This window comes from Marmota marmota, unplaced genomic scaffold (genome assembly GCF_001458135.2).
Source record: "Marmota marmota marmota unplaced genomic scaffold, marMar, whole genome shotgun sequence".
NCBI classification, from domain to species: Eukaryota; Metazoa; Chordata; class Mammalia; order Rodentia; family Sciuridae; genus Marmota; species Marmota marmota.
The window spans coordinates 7,073,805-7,083,828 of record NW_025999943.1 but is presented as its reverse complement, the minus strand read 5'-3'; the positions used below and the strand labels follow the sequence as shown (position 1 = coordinate 7,083,828).

The window sequence follows — 10,024 nt, the reverse complement described above, 5'->3', positions numbered from 1 at the left end:
TTTCACTTTAAAAATGTTTGGAAATATCTACAACTTTGATACAGTTTCAGGGTGCTCTTGGTACCTGGGGACACTTCGTGTAAACCACTGATGATTTCTAGAGCACTTTGAGAGACTACAATATGATCATGATAAATTTTGTAATTGAACTTAATGAAAGTAACAGACACATCTCAAATAAGATGTGTCAATCATACCGCTCCCCTACTCTAAGGTATTCACAAGGAAAAGGATAAACAGTTTTTATTCATCCTCCTCCTCCTCCTCTTCTTCATCTTCCTCTTCCACCTTTTTCTTGGCAAATTTATCAGGACCCTTTGCATCATCAAACTTTCCTTTGGACTTATAGTCAAAAACGTCCTTCTTGTATTTCTCCTTCAGCTTTACAGACTTAGTGACATATGGCTGCTTTTCGCTGTCACTTAAGTTATTTCACCTATCACCCAGCCTTTTTACCACATCTCCAATGGAGATACCAGGATTTGTGGACTTGATCTTGGGGCGGAATTCTAAACAGAACACAAAGAATTCAGACAGTGATCTTTTGGGGGCATTAGGGTCCTTTCTCTTCTTGCATACCTTACCTTCTCCATATTCCTTCATTTCCTGATCATAGTGTACTTTATCCACTTTTGCCATTTCCCCAAATTTAGATTTCTCTTTCCCAGACATTGTCTTTCACCTCTCTAGGGCACTTTGTGGAAAATTCTGCAAAATTGACAGAGACTTCTGGATTTTTCTTCCTATGTTCTTCTCTGCAAGTCTGCAGAGATAAGGTATAAGCAGACATCTTGCCCTTTGGTTTCTTGGGGTCAACTTTAGCCATCCTGATTGTATGGTTCATTAGTCAGTAGTGCAGGGCATGATGTATGGCCAATCATTACATTCTTGACATAATTAATTTTTATTTTGTATTTATTTTTAAATATTTTTATTAGTGCATTATAGTTATATATAATAAAACTATAATGTGAAATATTCATTTTGACGTAATCATACATGCATGGAATATAATTTACTCCATATCAGTCCTCATTACTTCCAATTTTTATTCTTCTGAAATGTTATACTCACTTTCTAAAGATAATCCCTAAGAGATGTAAGGTCCTATTAAACTTGTACTGTTGGTGTATATATTTGCTTGCTCATGCCATAACAAAATACCACAGATTGAATGGTTTAAATAACAGAAATTTATTTTCTCATGATTCTGAAAGCCAGAAGTCCAAGATCAAGGTGTCCACAGAGTTATTTTCTTTTTGGCTTATAGCTGGCTGTCTTCTCCCTCTGTCTTTATGGGTCTTTCCTCTGCACTTGCCTGTGTCTTACTTTCCTCTTCTTACAAGGACTCTAGTCTTGTTGGATCAGAGCCCACCCTAATAGCCTTGCTTTAATTCAATTACATCTTTAAAGACCCCAGCTCCAAATGGGGTTATATTCTTTGGTACAGAGGGTTAGGACTTCAGCTTATGAATTTTTGACAAACACAGTTCAGCTTATAACAATGTATATATTCAAACTGTTATTCAAATATGTGCAAAGGTAGTTTTATCAAAATGTTCTGGAGACCTGAATGTGACTTTCATTTAACATGGTTTTTAGAAGATAAGCATTAAACATTCCACTTGTTTTAGTCACTAGAACTAGAATCTTTGCATTTTACTCTATTTTTTGGGTTTTGTTTGTTTCTAAGAATTTAGGGTTTTTTTTAAAATAGCAAAATAGATTGCTGATGTGTTCCTTCAAAGAAAAAATAAAGTGTTTAACAAATAAAAATATTGAAAATAAAAGAAAAAGGAAAGCGTTCTATGAAAAAATGTACCCTAAATCTTAAGATGTACCTAGGTAATCTAAAAACATGCCCCCAAGATTTTTTGCAGCCTCAAATTAGCATAGTAAGTTACCTTTGAAATATGGCAGAATAAAATGTCTTTATTGTAAATTCCACCTGAAATCACATGCATGTGAAGCCCCCAAATGATACTTATGGCAACTAATTAAAACTCATATGTATGGGGGAAAACATAACAGATGTATACATTTACTGACCTTTGCATATAATTGCATTCATTAGGAAATCAGTGCTTATCCCCCAAGCACATTTTGGTGCCCCACAAAGTGACTTGCCACCAGGCCTGAGCCTTGAAGAAAGGAGAAGAAGGATGAAGAAATGTTAAAAGGTGGACATATTTTCTCCTTAGACATAATATTTGTCTCCTTCTATTAGATTTATTTTTGGCACTCAGAAGAGCACATCCATATGGGGAACATTTTAAAATTGCTTGTGAAGAGCAGGCACATATCCAAGAGGAAATGTAACCTTGCCTTCATCTGGCATATTGGATCAATGCACTGTAAAAGATCATGTTCAGTTACCTCATTTTTTTTTGAATTAGAATTAATGGCTCATTAGTCTTGATCATATCAATATTATAACACCACTTACATTTGATAGAAAAGGGAAAGAGGCTGATGGAGTGCACTTATTCTCTTTTGCTCTTAGTGAATAGACTGTGTGCCAGCCTCAGGGAAAACCAGCAAGATCACAGAGGTGGCCCTTTTCAAATAGGCTCCATTTAGGCAAATATGGACTCTTTTGTATGAGGCTCTTGGAAGAAGAGTTAAAAGGTTCTAAAGGTTTGGGTCACTTGGGACATATATCAGTGTCTACCCCTACTTTAGGCAGCTGGCCAGAGTGGTGGAACCAGACACCCTCAGCATTTCTTTGGCCACATGTTGGGCCATATGTTAGAAACTGAAAAAATAGACATTAAGAATCTCCTGGACATCTCTTCCATGAGAAATCCCATCTACAAAGGATCATATGTTTATACAAAGCTCAGAGAAAGATATGAGTTGAATTTTTTAAAAAATAAAAATAAAAAATATTGCCAGGTACATTATGATATTATTTAAAAATTTCCCCCTTTTCCAGGTTCTTAAATTGTGCCCCCAAAGAACTAGTAACCAAATTGACTCTAAGATCAAAGCAAAGCAAAGAGAAACAAAAACTATGGAAGGAAATGCTAGACCAGGAGTCAGGAACTCTAGCTCCAGTTTGACTTTTCCACTAACTAGCCATGTGACTATGGGTAGTGGGAATTGTTACTTGTCTGTATCTATTTTCTGTGGGAGCTGTCTTTCTTCCTCCACATACACATCTTACTGGTCTGTTAACCTACAGAATCTTAGTATCTTAGCTTGCTGACCACAGTGATTGTCTTAAGGATGAATGTATGATTTTCATGCCAATTTAGGCCAATTAAAGTCTTCCATGGGATTTTTTTCTGGAATAATCAAGAAACAGGCTCTAGGATTATGAAATGAAATGATAATCTCATCTGGTAGCTCCTGGCCTCCCTCTTTTCCATTCAAAAGCTGACCCAGAAGAAGTCAGGCCTGAGAAACATCCAGAGAGAAGCAGAGCTGGGTGACAAATATATATTTTTTATTTTTTTGTAATTGTAGATGGACAGAATGCCTTTACTTTATTTATTTATTTTTATGTGGTGCTAAGGATCAAACCCAGTGCCTCATGCATACTAGGCAAGTACTCTACCACTGAGCTACAGCTCCAGACCTGAGTGACAAATATTTAAAGACCTAGATCCCACCAGGTCTGGAGTTGGCCACTCCCAGAGGTCCATTTGTTGCTAGGCAATGTGTTCCCTTAGTTTCAGCTGTAACTTTGCCACTTAGAACCTGACTACTACAATTCCTACATTTAGATTTGTCACTCCAAGTCTCTCTCATTTGTGAAGGAACCATCCATTTAGTACATTCCTGAGCTTCTTTCCATATCTGAACTTTTTAAACCTTTAAATCTAAATATTTTGGCATGTTTTATATAAAATTGTATTGCAATAATATTTATCCTCAAACAGATAATAAAACTCAGAAATCTCCAAAAAATTTTTTTTCAATTATTTGGAACTTTATCTGTGAGGTTAAATTTATCTTTGTATTAACAAATGAAGTGTTTGATGAGAAAATTGATAGTATAAACAGGATTACAGACTAGCATTTAAAATCCTTTTAAAAATACAAACAGCTTTTAGAAGAGGGGGGAGATGATAAAATCTAACATCTATTCATTATAGTATGTCTGAGTATTAAATGTAGCTATTACATCTATCTAAAGCAATAAAACTAAATATTTTTCTGAAAACATAATTAATAATTAAGACTAGGCAATCCCTCCAGTTATTTCAATTCCCTGTACCAATCAATGGAAGTTCCATTGCACAAATATCCTTGACAAAATCAAAACTCAGTGGAATGTCTTCATTCTGGCAAAGAAATAGAATTTGAATAGAGGACATAAAATTTGCCTTGAGAATGAACAGTGAAGAACTCAGGATATTGATAAAAATTAACCAGTATGATTTAAAAAATAAATGAATGTCCTACGTTCAGACTTCTTTCCTTGGTTTACTTAAATGATGGCAGGAAAAAGAATGAATTAAGAACTAAATATTAGGTGTTCTTTTTTGACCTAACCTTCAGGATGCCCACAAAATGTCCTTTTTGACAACTTTGAAACATGACATCACTCCATAAAAAAAAAGCTCAAAGGAATTGTACCAGTTGGCAATTGTAGCACTCTAACATTATTTACTGGTACATTTAGCATCCCTTCTTGATACTGGAGTGTGGATTATAAAACTTAAGGAAAACAATAATCAGAGTGGGAGAACTAGTCTTGAATAAGCTGTACAGTTGGAAAACTCAGAGCTTTTGATGATGTTATTGGAGTCGCCTTATGTTCTTCTGAAGGGAACAGCTCTCTGTGAGGAGGGGCCTGGTCCCCCACTCTCTCTCTCTCTCTGTTCCCTGGAGTACCTACTTTCATGTTCACAGTGTTGGAGACTTGTTGTGGTGTCCTGTGAGTGCTTTAGCTGAGGTTTTAGAGAATGGCCTTGCTTTAGTTGTGGGGTCTCTAATGTATTGTCAGGAGCCAGAGGGGGAAAAAAAAAAAACAATAATCTATTTTCTAATGTAGAAGTGACTTAGGAAATCCCTGATGGGAAGGCTTATCTCTTGACTATTTTTGAAAGTGTTTTCCAGTGCTAATTTATGAGTAGATTCTGTGGTTTGAGTGCCTCTACAGAAGACATCAGGGATGAAGCATCTGAGGAGTGAATGGATATTTGTGCATTATCAACTCTGTGTGGCTCCAAGGAGGCAGATAAAAAATAAAGGTGACCACGTTCAATTCCTAACAACATATCTGGCAAGCGTTCTCTTCATAAGCGTTCTCTTCACAATTCATCCAACAAGCATTGGTGAATTCTCTGTGGGATTTATAGTGGGATTTATAGTAGGTTAATAGTTCTTAAACTTTGGGGTGCCAAAGAATCATCTGGGGAATTTATTAAATTACCAATTCTAAATGCAGTCCTCAGAAAGACTGATCCAGCTAATTTGAGGCAGTGTTTAAGAATCTGATTTCCACTTGAGGGGCTCACAAACACACTTGTTCTCCCTAATACTGCTGTTTTAGGCAGAAAAGCTCAGTCACAATGCCCAGAAAGGCTCAGTTACCTGCAAAGTTAAAATGCATGATGGCAAAAGCCCCCAGATCAGACAGTGCTGCTGAGATACACAGCCAGGAGGATTGTCAAGTACTTGGGCTAGACTTAGACATGAAAGAGTTTCATGAAGGATTTTAACAGTAACTGGCATTTTAAAGTAAGTTAGCCATGATCTAACCATTCCATTCTTTTTGTTTTTTCCACATGAGGAAAATGAGAGGCAGGACAAAGAGGTTAAATAACTGGCCTATGGTTACGCAGCTGAGTTGAATGCAAGGACTGAAGACAGAATCTTATACCTTTGTGTCTAAGACACCTGACCTTATAAGCAGCCCTTGAAAAGTTTACTCTGGATGCAATGGAGGAAGATACAAAAAGAAGTATTCTGTTAAAGTGACAGGGGAAAACATTAATGAAAGTAGCTAAATAAACACATTGTTTCTACATTTGGGTTGGTAAAGCAGAGGAGATGTGTCAAAAATTTTCAGGGCTATACAGATAATGAGCCATATTAAAAGAGAGGATCTTCCAGGATTCTATGTAGATTTTCATCACTGAGTTAAATGTATATAAATAATATTATATTAACTAAAAATTATTGAATGCAATTAGCTTTTTATATGAATAAATTCAATCTTCTCAAATAAAACAAAAGACCCTACAGGACACCAATTACTATCCCTAATTAACAAATGAGAAAACCAAATCACAAATGGATTAAGAAATTTGCCAAAGTTTGCACAGGTAGTAAATGGTGAAGTGTGGATGCAAATGAAAAAGCTGTTGTTGCTGGGTATGGTGGTGCACATCTGTAATCACAGTGACTAGGGAGGCTGAGGTAGGAGGATTGCAAGTTCAAGGCCATAAGCAATTTAGCAGGATCTTGTCTCAAAAAATAAAAAGGGCTGAGGGTTTTACTCAGTGGGAAAACACACATGGGTTCATTCTCCAATACAAAACAAAACAAAAAGCAAACTAGCTGCTTTCCCAGCCCTTGCTAAACCAACATTCCATAAAGAGACTTATAAACTTGCACATGACAGCTCCAAGCTTAGAAAAATAGTCAAATTACTGGTTGATAGGATCAGGATTTTGAAAAGGTCCTGAGAGATTAAAATTAATGATGTAACTTAATAAGGATAAATGTGAAATCCCATTTAGGCTAAGAAATCATCTGTGTACACGTAAGGAGGCCATCAAGACCTGGCTTAAATACAGTCCATATGAAAAAGACTCAAGGTTTTCAGCTGACTTTACACACATGAAATATAATTTCAAGTGGTGGCCAAAAATCTTATGCAATTTTAGGCATAAGCCACAATGTAGATTTGTGTTCCACTGAATTTTAAATATGTTAGGTCACAAGGAGAGCTAATTGTAAAACAAATAATTTTTTTCAAGTCTACAGACCAGCAAGTTGTGTTTAGAGGTGGAAGTCTTTTTTGTAGTAAAGTGAAGATCTGCAGTTTTAGGCTGTCAAATATCTATACTCCCTCCTCCTCTTCCCCTCTTTCCTCCCTCTCTTTCATGTCATATCAGTACCTTCTTTTCTTTTATGCATCTACATACTCTCACATCATTCTCTGTGGGCCAGTTTCAGCACCCATTCTGTGTTCTGACCAAAGGGCAAGTCCATAACCCACACTGGACAATACTCCATCTTTGGGTGATTTTCATCTATTCATGAGAAAAGATGTTTGGAGCACAAACATTCTTATGCTGGCATCTTCAGGAGAGTGCCTGAGTGTGACTTACCAAGATTTCTGTACATTGTCATGCTTTCTGTATTTTTAAAATTATTTTTTGAGATTGACAGCTCAATTTCAGGTACTTCTGCCTGGATCTTTATTTCTGATCAATCAGCCCTTCTATTCAGATGACATCATCATTCAGGGCAAATCCTACAAATAGTAGTTTTTACTTCCCTTCCTTCTCATTATTATCATGTTCCTTCACTATCCTGTTTTTCTTTAGAGAGGGCCTGGATTCCAAACTTTGTGAAAAAGTGAATATAAATGTGGCAAGTAATTTCTTCTTAGCAAATTTAGTGAAGTGAAATTGTGTTTCTGCACTATTTTAGGTCCAGGAGGTCATGTGTCTGGCACTAGACAGGTGGAGTCAATGAGAAAAGTATCACGCACATACAAATAGAGGAAAGAAAAAACTATCAAGGTAGACTTAGGAATTTAGGCAGGCAGAAAATAAACACCCTAATTGAAAAGAAAAAAAAACATGGAAAAAGTTACACCTTATAATATTATAAGAAGAATAATTGTGTGTTTATGTGTTGTAGTCTATCACCTTTATAGGTTTTCTTTCCTGCTGGTGTGAACTATCTATCCATAGTAGGTATCATGACCTGTGTTTTCTAGACAAATATACAGAGGGCTGGACATTTTGATTTGCTCCAAGCCCTAAAACTGTGATTAACATGGGTAAATGACCCAAAGGTATTCGTTAATCTTACACCCAAACCCCTTCCCTTGCTTTCCTGGTTGTGAATCTCTGATAAAATTATTTTGGAAAACTCTCAGCTTTCTGTTTCCTTTCCTTCTTTGAGCATGCACTATGCCTTTTGTTTTCTTTAGAACCAATTGCAAAACTCATCTTTCACTCATGAGAAAAATGCTCCAAACTGTTTACATTCTTCCTCTGATGCTTGCTTTCCAAACAATGTCTCCCAGGCCAGGTTTGCTATTCTTACAGATTTACTGGGTGGAAAACCAAAGTATTCACAAACAGCACCTTTAGTCATTCACAAAGATCCCTTTTGTTCAACCCAAATGCAGGTGGCTGCATCTGGCCAATTCTTGTGGAACTCCAACATGAAATCAAAGCCTGTGGTTCCTTGTCCCCGTGGCTGAACTTTTGGAACCTGAAAGAAGGGAGCCCTTCTTTAGTATTAGCCAGAGATTTTTCTAAAAGCAAAAGGCCCAAGAAAAGAAAGTAACTGTGTTGAGAGTGGAGTTTGTATTAAGTACCTGACTTCTGCTGGGAGCAGTGATATGTGGTTGTTTTATAAATTAGCCACATTTGAATTCTAAATCACTACAGGTGCAGCAGAGCCTTTGATATAAGACTAAGCTTATTTTCCAACAAACAAAATAATTGCTCAACATTGGTGAGTTGGTAGGGAGGGGACTGGGGGAGAGTCTGCTGTTTGAAGAACTATACCTGCTACCCAGATAGTATTCTCAATACCTGACAGTACAAAATAATGGTATTGATAAGATAAATAAATCTGATCCTGGCTATTTTATGTCAAATTGGTAGAAGACAAATTTTCATGCAAGTATGCAGAAAAGTAATAAACCTGCTTAAGGAACAAATTTAATGGTTTCTAAGACTATATATTTCTAATAATTGTTTATACTTTTAATTTAACACGATTATTCCTAGCAGGAAGCTTGTTTCAAGTGGTGGAGAGATTGGAATAAAACTGAAGATTCTGAGTTTAAAAAGAAAAAATAGTTTCCAAGGGAATTCAACATGATTAGATACAATTCCTATCATAGTCATTTCTTTGTCTCAAATAATTTTTTGTAATAAATCTTGAGTCGACTTTAGTTGCTATCCCCCATTCTCCCTCAGGCAAGAAGGAGGTAAGTAGGGAGGAGGAGAGAATTTTTCTATAAATTATTTTTTGGTTTATTACCAAAGTCTTTTCCACAACTCATCATACCCATTCATTTTAGCTCTAATTTAAGAAGTTAAAAACATCAGACTTTCATCTACGGCTATTTGAAAAAATCAGTTAGTAGAGAGTTGCTGGGAGCAGCTCAAGGAGGCATCAAGCAAAGGAGATAACTATTTCTGGCTGTTATTTGGTTCATGAGAAATTAATTTGGGCTTGTCTAGCTGAACTAACACACCTTCCAATTCAATTCACCTCTCTGGGCTCTGAGACCTAAAGTCAAGAATTAAGATTACAAAGCAAGTTTGAAATCTGTTGGCAAGCCCATGTGAAACTCCTGCAGCCATTGCTTAGGTTCTGCCTGTTCCGGGGATATATAAAACCCTCTCTCTCCAGGGTTGCCAAGTCAGCACTTTCCAGAGCACTTAAAAATGATAGCATCCCCACCTCTCCATCAACGACAGCCGAAAGCCCTAACTGCTGGTAATGGCATAATGGGGAGCAGGAGGGAACTTTAGAAAGGGTCTCGGGAAATACTTTCCCAGGGCAAGTCAATATGAATGCGAGCTTGTCTTCCAGAGTGAACAGCAAAGTCCCGTCACCAGGATTCTTCCCATCGTGCTATTAATACTACAGCTGCCTTCCTGGCTCTGCACGTTGATCAAGCACCATTCGTGCATTAGGCTCCTGGTGGAGCAGACTTAGACAGAGTGTCTGCAAGACGAAGCACTCCAAAATGTTCTGCAGGAAGCAACCCCACGCTGACAGGGAGAGAGGAATGGATGGTCTCTTTCCCAAGTCTCTGTTTCTATTATAAATTAGATGCCTGCTTAAAAAATGAGCAAAGCATAAATAA

At 36.9% G+C, this 10,024-nt stretch overlaps 1 pseudogene; it reads right to left on the bottom strand.

The window, feature by feature from the left end:
• Positions 1 to 243: 243 nt before the first annotated feature.
• On the bottom strand, positions 244 to 832 carry LOC107153766 (annotated as a pseudogene).
• Between the last annotated feature and the right edge of the window lie 9,192 nt (positions 833 to 10,024).